This window comes from Oratosquilla oratoria, chromosome 6, assembly GCF_046742065.1.
Source record: "Oratosquilla oratoria isolate Oo_2021 chromosome 6, ASM4674206v1, whole genome shotgun sequence".
In the NCBI taxonomy this organism is placed as follows: Eukaryota; Metazoa; Arthropoda; class Malacostraca; order Stomatopoda; family Squillidae; genus Oratosquilla; species Oratosquilla oratoria.
This window is the reverse complement of record NC_134782.1, coordinates 38,583,885-38,594,079: the sequence shown is the minus strand read 5'-3', so window position 1 is coordinate 38,594,079 and position 10,195 is coordinate 38,583,885. Positions and strand designations below refer to the sequence as shown.

Here is a 10,195-nt window from a genome sequence, read left to right as displayed (position 1 = left end):
GAGAGCCCTGTGGTGTTTCCGAACACCTTACCCCCTGGGGGGAGCATCCAGGGACTCTACAAGTAAAGATCACTGTATTTGATGAATGGGTCCCTGCGACGGGTCTTAGGGGCAGTTAGAGCAACGGGGGGTGGGGGAGGGAGACTTAGAGGGACGGGCTGGGTGCCAAGTGAGTCAGTGAGCAAAGAGGTCAGTCTCCCAGCAACATCTCTCACCTCTGCTCATACACACCTGCTCCTCCTCCTCCCCTCCTCCTCCTCCTCCTCCTCCCTCCTCGCCGGGCGGAGGCGCCCCTGAAACCCCTTCCTCAGTTGCCCGTGTGACGAGTGCGAATGCCAACGTAGCTGGGGAGCCTGTGTTGCGTGGCGCGAAGAGAAGACAAGCGAGTTGGGCGCGCGGGGGATGGCGGTGGAGTGTTGCGGTGGCGATCTGCGAGACTCCTGCTCCTCCTCCTCCTCCTCCTCTTCCCCCTCCTCCCACTCTTCCTCCACCATCCCGGTGACAGACCTGTTGTGTTGCGAGGTTTAAGTAAGTGTTGGCTGTCCGCATCGTCTTCGTCGAGTTCCTTCTACTGTTCTCTGCAACAATATCCCAACTTGGCGCCAGCAATGTCGCAACCTCGAACACGGCAAAGGGACTGTGACAGGGGCGATCAAGAAGTTCCATTACGTGGGTGTACCCAAGGCACACGCGTCCAGACGAGACAAGACTGCAGAAGTAGGGGAAGCACGAGCCTCGACGGCGCCGTCACTCCAACAGGTAAGCGAATTAAGGTTCTGGAGTACTGGAGGTGTGTATGTACGTGCATGCATGCGTGGAGGTGGTGTGGGGCAACGACGCCCTCTTACGGCAGCTTCAGGAACTCGAGAGCCAGTGAGGAACCCTCAACCCGAGCTCCAGGCATGCGCGTGAGGCCCTCGATCACGGAAGGCGGTCGACTTTGAGGCGCTTGAGTGCGTTAGGGTCCCATGCGTGAGCGCCCACTGGCATCAAGTGCAGTGCCTAGCAGGAGAGCCCCGCTTGGCACCAGCTGCAGTGGCGACAGCTGCAGTCCCTTTTGGCACCGCTTGTAGAGAGACGTCGGTAGTTCTCCGTTGGCACTGGCCGTTGTGCCACGAATTATTAACGGCCAGGAATGTGGGTGCCACTAGATGTGACAGTGAAGATGCAATAGGGAGGACGTATTGTTGCCGATGTAAACAAAGCAAAGGTGGGAGAAAAGTGATGTAAACCAACGTCACGACAATCACGAAATGTGAATGCGGAACAGTTGAACATGGCTGGCGGGTGTAAAGTAATAATCTAATTATCTTCCGCTAGTTAACGTCCATAACATAACCCACGAATGGTTAAAAGTGGAAAGGCTGGTTAATGAAGATATCAATTTAAGTCACTGGAAAAGTTAAATATGTTAACAGAAAACGATGGTGATTTTATAGTGCCAACACGATCCTTTGATGATGAGTGCCAGCAGAAGGGACTTTTAAGTTGGCCTACGAAAATTCTACGACTTCAAAGTGCTATGCTGTTTTGGTTAAAAGTAATAACGGAACCCACTTGTTAACGAAATAAATAACAAGAACCATTGGTAGTTGAAAGTGTTACCAGATACCACGGAATACACTTAGTAATAACAGAAACCGGTAATAACATAAACCATTGGTCGTGAATTGTGATACGTAAAATCACAGGTTCTTGAAAAACAATAACAGAAGAGATTAGTTATTGAAAATTCTTGCAGTGTCTACATTATTACCTGCATCATGATGGACACAGCGAATGGTAAGAGGGAAGCTTAACATTATCATTGTTAAACACAATGGTAATGGTACTAATTTAGCAATATTATTTCTTTTTAGTTATACGAAGAACAACACTTTCTTGTTGAAAAAAGATCATACAGGCTAAAGTAAGACGACTTTATTCAGTAAAAAGTGTGATTCTCCTGGCGGCTAAAGATAGCAGTCGTGGTGGTTAAACTTTGATATTTTGTTTTTCACCTCAAATTCTACGAGGCCTTAAAACGAAATGTGTTTCGTGTTTTTATTCCTATTTTCATAGTCAAATTGTGTCCTCAACTCAGATTTGGGTAATATTATCGGTATATTCTATTCTATCATTATCGCTGTCCATATTGATGGCATTTTTAGTTTTGGTATACTGTACATGTATGTATAGTTATTGTTGTTGTTGGTGGTGGTGATGTTAGTGTTGTTGTTGTTATTGTTTATAATTATCATTATCAAGGTTGCTGGGCTGATCCTTTAGCGACAGACCAGAATAAAAATGTAAAAATCATCGAAAATAATGAAAAACTCAAACGAGATCACCAGCGTCGACGACTTAGCGTTCGTTTGAGTAAAGGCGACTTCGGTTACAATATTTTGTTATTTTTTATCAAATCTCCTAATATCAAATTATCTTTCCACCATATATAGCAAAGCTGAATGATGAACTAGGAGATTTTGAACCCATATGAATGTTAGAAATACTTTTGAAATTTTCTTAAAGAAGTCTAGATTTCTGTAAGCGATGTTGTATTGTATTCAAATGGAGGTTGGGGGTAGAATGTCGAAGGAAAATTAGCCCGGTGTGATAGCCCCTCTAATCTTCTGGCTGTATGTACGGGGAAGTGAGTGTAATCGCAGAGGCACCAAGTCTCACTCGAACTCGGAGATCGAGAATCTCGAACTCCAAGTTCCACTCGAACTCACGATCGATCTTTTTCGAACTCCCGAAGAACGAGAACCCAAGAACCCAACCTTGAGATCACCTCCCAGCGTCCCCTCAGGTTCCCCCCTCCCCCGTACCCAGCTCCCCCCTCCCCCCAACGAGCCCTGAGTGTCAATTGGAAGTCATGCTCAGACTCCAAATGACCAATCGAGTACTCGCATTCGCGTGATAGATCCCGCATACTTTGAGGCGTCACAGTCGAGGGTCATCATCCAACTGAATGAAATTGTGAAGTGCTAAAGATTAAGAAATATTGATTCCAACGCCCACTTTTTATTGATATAGTATCATCAATATTTACATGATCAAATTCTATATATTTATCTATCTATTCTATATACCGAGAGCTTTTTCCCCCTTATAAGGGAGGGTAGCCAAGTCAGAGGTACATACCTATTCCCACCCGTTCCTCTCCCCTCCACCCTCTCCCATCTCAGCTCCTCGTGGATGACGGGTCATCCCTGCATCCTCCAACTGCGGATTTTTCTGTTTGCTCTTCTCATTATGACACGGAGCTGAATTAATTCGTCTGACGGCAGGGGTTAATACTAACCAATAATTTCAAGAGCACAAAAACAAAAAATTAATAAATTAATTAATATGTAAATAAATAAAATTATAGAAACGAAATAATAAAACGAATAAATATATATAGATTAATAATAAATACAAATGATATAAAAAAGAATAAGAAAAAAGATAAGAAAACGACCAATAAAACAGTATTACAATAAATAAATGAATAAATAAATTTAATAAAATGAAGTACAATAGAAAAAATAAAGCAAAATCAAATTAGATTAATTGAAATCGAGTGTTCAGCATTTCAAAATTAGCTGTTCATGATTTGATTTCGACACGTCACAGGAACACTGCATAGATTTAGTTATGGTGAACACCACACGATTTTCATGTATATATATATATTTATATATATATATATATATATACATATATAGTATATATATATATGTATATATACATATATATATCTTGAAAAAGCTGTAATAAGCGAAACGTCGTACAAATAAAGGCTCCGTCCTCATATGGTGTTTAACTCGTCAACATATATATATACATATATAGTATATATACATATACATATATAGTATATATACATATACATACATACATACACACACACATACACACACACACACACACACACACACACACACACACACACACACACACACACACACACACACACACATATATATATATATATGCATATATATATATGCATATATATATATATATATGTATATATACATATGTATGTATATATATTTATTTATGTATATTATATATATATATATACTGTTACGAATCTCACACATCTGACTCGTAACATATAGGAAAATTCTAAGACTGTTTCAATCATTTCTAGGACCCTATGTCTTTGGGTAGCTCAGTTCTTCACAGTGTCAAAAGCAAAGGCCGCCATTTTATTATTTTTATAGTGATAAACAAAACAAAAACGCAAATGGAAATTTTAACATTATTCATTAAAGTTAATCGGATTAACAAGATGATTATAACCAAGGACATGCAATTGAATAGTGAATTCTAGAACTGATTACCAAGTTCGTTAATATTTTTAACGGGGATTAAAGAGAAATAATTATCAAGAGATTCACTGTCTAGGTTTCCCGCGTCACTGCTATAGACTTCACACATCATCTAAATGAATTACTAGCTGCGTTAATTATATTACATACAAACAGGGGGATACAGAGAACTTACATCAACCGATAACCCTACCAGTGGCTACACATCCTCTACATGGCACTCCATATCTTAAACTAACTGTCTGACACGCCCTGGAGCGCTTCTTCTTCCTACAAAAATCACCTCTCATTGGCCCTTAGGATTAGCGTCTATGGAGATTGAACCTGATTGGCCAAGGCAGCCTAAACAATTCGGTACAACGCTTGGGGGCAGCGGGAAATGTGTTATGTAATGCATGGAACTAATATATAATTGGCATTACATTAACACAGAAACACAATACTAAATTCACTTTCATGCTTATAGGGTTACACACAAAACTAATGCATCCTACAGAGCTAGAATTATTTAAATGGGGTATTAAGACGTCACCCAACCTCCCTCTACGCGTCACGTAACACACATCCTCGTCCGTCGCGTAAGTGACGCCTTTTCATCCAAAGTGATATCTATATTCAAACCTTACATACATAGGATACTCATATATGTAACAATACACACACACACACACACACACATATATATATACATATATATATGTGTATATATATATATATGTGTATATATATATATATATATATGTGTGTGTGTGTGTGTGTGTGTGTGTGTGTGTGTGTGTGTGTGTGTGTGTGTGTGTGTGTGTTAAAGACAGATTGAACATGATGTTACGTGAAGCGTGGTCGGGGACTTGTACAATCCTTTTGAACCATTACATGTAGCACGGTTGCTAGCGTCTTGACTTCGTGATTATGGACGCACGGGTCAGGGTTCGAATCCCATGGCAGAGCTTCTAATAACGTTCAATATGTATATGTTTATATATATATATATATATATATATATATATATATATTATATATATACACACACACACATATATATATATATATATATATACACACATTTTTATCAACCACAATACACTTTAATTCTAAGCCATCAACATCGAGAGACTCGAGGAGGCCAATATGCAGAAATTGAAACATGGTACAGCAAAGGACTCGAGGGCGACTTTTCTTATATATTTGTATGTTAGAGTTACATACACGTATACGAAATTTTGCGTTCAACCCATCTTCACTATGATAGTACAATTGGTAAGTATACGAAAGCGGGAAAATATTTGTACAACAATGAACGGGTCCAGTGAACTGATATACATTTTTATCAACCACAATACACTTTAATTCTAAGCCATCAACATCGAGAAATTCGAGGAGGTCAACATGCAGAAACTGAAACGTGGTACAGCCAAGAACTCGAGCCTGCGTTAGCACGTGACAAGTGTTAGTGACTTAACCGATTGCGCCATCAAGAGAGATACAAGTTGAGAGTAACATACACGTACACGAAATTTTGCGTTCAACCAATTTCCACAATGATAGTACAATTGGTAGTTGATGAAAATGTATATCAGTGACAAAACTAATACAAATATGTAGGAAATACTATTAAGAAACTGTTACTGCGAAAAACAAAAACAAAGACGACGTCGACCTGGATTACAGTAATCGCAAATCACTTCAAATTTTCGGCGTTCCGATTGTGATTATCCGATTCAAAAATGCGAATCCGATTAATCGGATAATCGGACTTTAGAATCTGACCTCCCACCTCTGACACACACACACACACACACACACACACACACACACACACACATATATATACGTATATACACACACACCTATATATATATATACATATATACACACACACATATATATATACATTTATATACATATATATATATATATATATATATATATATATATATATATATATATATATATATATATATATGAGAGTTTGGGTGGTGGAAGTAAAACGAGAATGTTCTTGGAATAGATTTTACTCCTACGTTACGACCAACTTAGTCTTCTTCCGAGAGTTGTAACGTAAGAGTGAGATCTATTCCGAGAACATCTTTGTTTTACTTCCACCACCCAAACTCTCATTTGTCGTTTATTCTCTCTCTCTCTCTCTCTCTCTCTATATATATATATATATATATATATATATGTGTGTGTGTGTGTGTGTGTGTGTGTGTGTGTGTGTGTGTGTGTGTGTGTGTGTGTGTGTGTGTGTGTGTGTGTGTGTGTGTGTATTTTTTCAACGAAGCTGAAATAAACAGTCTTTAGTTATTAATACTGTGCCCAAGACATTTACAGATACCCAAGGATATATTTTATTTTGAACAAATAAATAAGTAAATAAATATAAACTTCTAATCAGAACATGAATAAACAAATAACTGAATAAATAATCAAATAAATTTGAAATTCGAAATTAACAAAAAACAAACAAATGGTTAAACAAATCGATTAACAAACATATGCACGAATGAATAAGCAAATGAGTGAATAAATGAATAGATTAAGAAGTGAATGAATAAAGAAATGGATGAATAAAATAAATAAATTTTGTCACTGCTTAAACTTGAAGCTCCTCTTACGGTCGTATTCTTAAAAAAAAATCTTTCCTAATATAAATTTTATATGAATTCTTGGAAGGAAAGGATTTATGTAAGGATTTTTTAAAGAATATCACCGTAAGATTCTTCCGGCGGTATTCTTAAAAAAATCTTTCCTTATATAAATCTTTCCCTTGCAAGGATTCATGTAAGATTTTTATAAGGAAAGAATTTTTTGAAATACCACCGTAAGAATCTTACGGTGGTATTCTTAAAAAAATCTTTCCTTGTATAAATCTTTCCCTTCCAAGGATTTATACAAGATTTATATAAGGAATTTTTTTTTTAAGAACATCACTGTAAAATTCTTATTGTGGTATTCTTTAAAAAATTCTTGCCTTATATAAATCTTTCCCTTCCAAGGATTTATATAAGATTTATATAAGGAAAGATTTTTTATAAGAATATCACCGTAAGAATCTTACGGTGATATCCTTAAAAATATTTCCTTATATAAATCTTTCCCTTCCAAGCATTTATGTAAGATTTATATAAGGAAATATATTTTTTAAGAATACCAACGTAAGATTCTTACGGAAGTATTCTCAAAAAAATTCTTGTAATATATATATATATATATATATATATATATATATATATATATATATATATATATATATATATACCTTTCCCTTCCAAGGATTTATATAAGATTTATAGAAGGAAAGAATTTTTTTTAAGAATACCACCGTAAGAATCTTAGTCGTATTCTAAAAAAAATCTTTCCTCATATAAATCTTTCCCTTCCAAGGATTTATACGGGTATAAGATCTATATAAGGAAATCTTTTTTAAGAATACCACCGTACAAATCTTACAGTGGTATTCTTAAAAAAAAAAATGCCTTATATAAATATTTCCCATCCAAGGATTTATATAAGAATGCCACCGTAAGAATCTTACAGTGATATTATTAAAAAAATCTTTCCTTCTATAAATCTTTCCCTTCCAAGGATTTATATAAGATTTAAATAAGGATTTTTTTTTTCTAAGAATACTACCGTTAATTTTTTTCAGCCCCTATACCCCAAAGTTCAACTCCCAAGTCAACTTGATAGCCGTTCTCCAATAGTAGCCTACTGTTCGCGCCAAATATTTTGATATACTGTTAAATAAATAAATAAATAAATAGATAAATAAATAAATAAATGAATACAAATAAAATAGGATGGCTATGAACAAAGAGCTGAATTCTAGGGACCTTTTATTCTCATTTTCAGTGAATAAATTAATCAAATACAAATCTTACACAAAGCTATTAATTCAGTATTTTCCAGGATGACTTTTTGGGGATATTAAGGCACACCTTTAAGAACACATGATTTAAGGCAGAGGTTCTCAACAAAGGGACCGTGACCCCTTGGGGAACCATAGATCTTCATGAAGTGGACCACAAACCGGAAAGAAGTGATAGTTAGTGGATGCACAACAATTAAATTTAGTGCTGAAGGGATTTTCAGTAAGCCAAGAAACAGCATTCAATAAGTCGGGGATATATGAGAAAACGTGAACCATTGTCGCCACCCGGGTCGAACCATCTCTGCTTCATTCATCGACGTGAACCACAAACGGTTCATAGTCAAGGTGACCAGATTGCTCAAGCGGGAATATGCTAGACTGCAGCTGAAATTATGCTAGATTGGTGAAAATAATGCTAATTTTTTTATTACTCCAAGTTCTGTTTCTGTTATGTCTTTATTAGAAGAGTATTGTTTCTAGAGGCGAATATGCTACATTCAGCATAATTATGCTGAATCTGATCACACTGCTAATGGTGCATGGGCCAAGACTATGCCAATAGAACAGACTTTTTTAAGTTGTCCTTTTTTTGCGGATGTCCTTTTTAAATGACCTTTTATGGGTGTCATTTTTGGCGGATTTTCATCATTTCGCCCCTTTCCTGGCGGTTCTCCTTTGATGTGATTGTCTTTTTTCTGTGGTTGTCCCCTTTATACGGCTGTCCTTTGGTTGTGTCTGTTGTCCTTTTTTCGACGGATGTCCTTTTTAAGTCCTCCCCTGAGCACCCTTCCTTACCCATATTAACCCATTCATTATGATGGCTTTGTTGTGTCAGGAATAGGACGGCGCTTGGCGACGCAGCACACAGCTGTGGCGACCACATGTCCTTTTTTCATTGTCCTTTTTTTCACCTCGACCCCGTCTACCCTATGACCCTGTTTTCGTGATTCATCGTCAGTCAAGGAATCTCCCCTCAGTCTGGTCCGTTTCTCAGATGAATAAAATCGCCTGACGACACAAAACGAAGTCTATCAAGAGTAGATGAGGGGAAAACTCAAGAAAACATGGATTTCTGGGAGGAAGTACAAAAAACAAATAAATAAATAAGCAGATAAATAAAGAAAACAATTCAACAAATAAGACAAATCACAGCTTAGGGTTTCACTGAACTTATGAAATTCTCTAACGTTTCCAAACCAATTTCGCTTTTTTTTTTTAGAGCAAATTAAACATAAGTATAAGCACATAGCATATCCATCCAGCATACCCTAATAGTCTCAGCATATAACGAACATCCTATGCAGCATAACGTAATATACCATAACAATCTTTCGTATCGTTCATACATGTGGAGCGTATAGCATGTGACATCATGCAGCATATGCTGCATGGGGCGGGGACGGGGCGGCTGTGCTGGGCAGCCGCCCGGAGGCGGCGGAGGGGGGGGAAGGGGGGCGGCGGGAGCGGCGGTCAAGAAGCGAGCAACCCGCATCCTTTAACTCGCCCTTCCTGCCCTTTGTCACCATGCCCTCCCCTTCACTCCTTCTCTCTCTTCCCTCTCTCTCTCTCTTCCCCCTATTCTCTTCTACCTCTCTTCTCTCTTTTCCCTCTTTCTCTCTTCCCTCGTTTTCTCTTCCTTCCCTCTCTCTTCTCTCCTCTCTCTCTCTTCCATCCTTTTCTCTTCCTTCCTTCTCTTTTCTTCCTCTCTTCCCTCTCTCTTCTCTCTTTTCCTTCTTCCTCCTTCTCTCTTCCCTCTTTCTCTCAACCCTTATCCTCTCTCACCCCTCTCTCTCTTTCTCCCCTCTCTCTCTTCTCTCCTCCTCTCTCTCCCTTCCCCCTTTCTCTCCCTTCTCTTTTTCCTCCTCCTCTCTCTTTTCCTTCTTCTTCCCTCCCTTTCCCTTTCCCCTCTTTCTCTCACTCCTCACTCTTCCCTGTCCCCATCCATCCTTCTCTCTCTTCCCTATCTCTCTTCTCTCTCTCTTCCCTCCTTTTCTCTTCGTTCCTTCTTTTTCTCCCTCTC

The 10,195-nt window shown here is 38.2% G+C and overlaps 1 protein-coding gene across 2 annotated transcripts in view; it reads left to right on the top strand.

Moving 5' to 3' along the window:
* Window positions 1–458: 458 nt before the first annotated feature.
* Window positions 459–10,195, top strand: part of LOC143026420 (uncharacterized) — a 73,025-nt gene continuing 63,288 nt past the window's right edge. Inside the window, exon 1 of one of the 2 annotated variants that reach the window (XM_076186757.1) lies at window positions 459–759. The gene's annotated coding sequence lies outside the window, so the exon portion shown is untranslated. Of the gene's footprint in view, window positions 760–915; window positions 1,783–10,195 lie in introns of those variants that run through there. The other variant, XM_076186756.1, reaches the window with a different exon arrangement.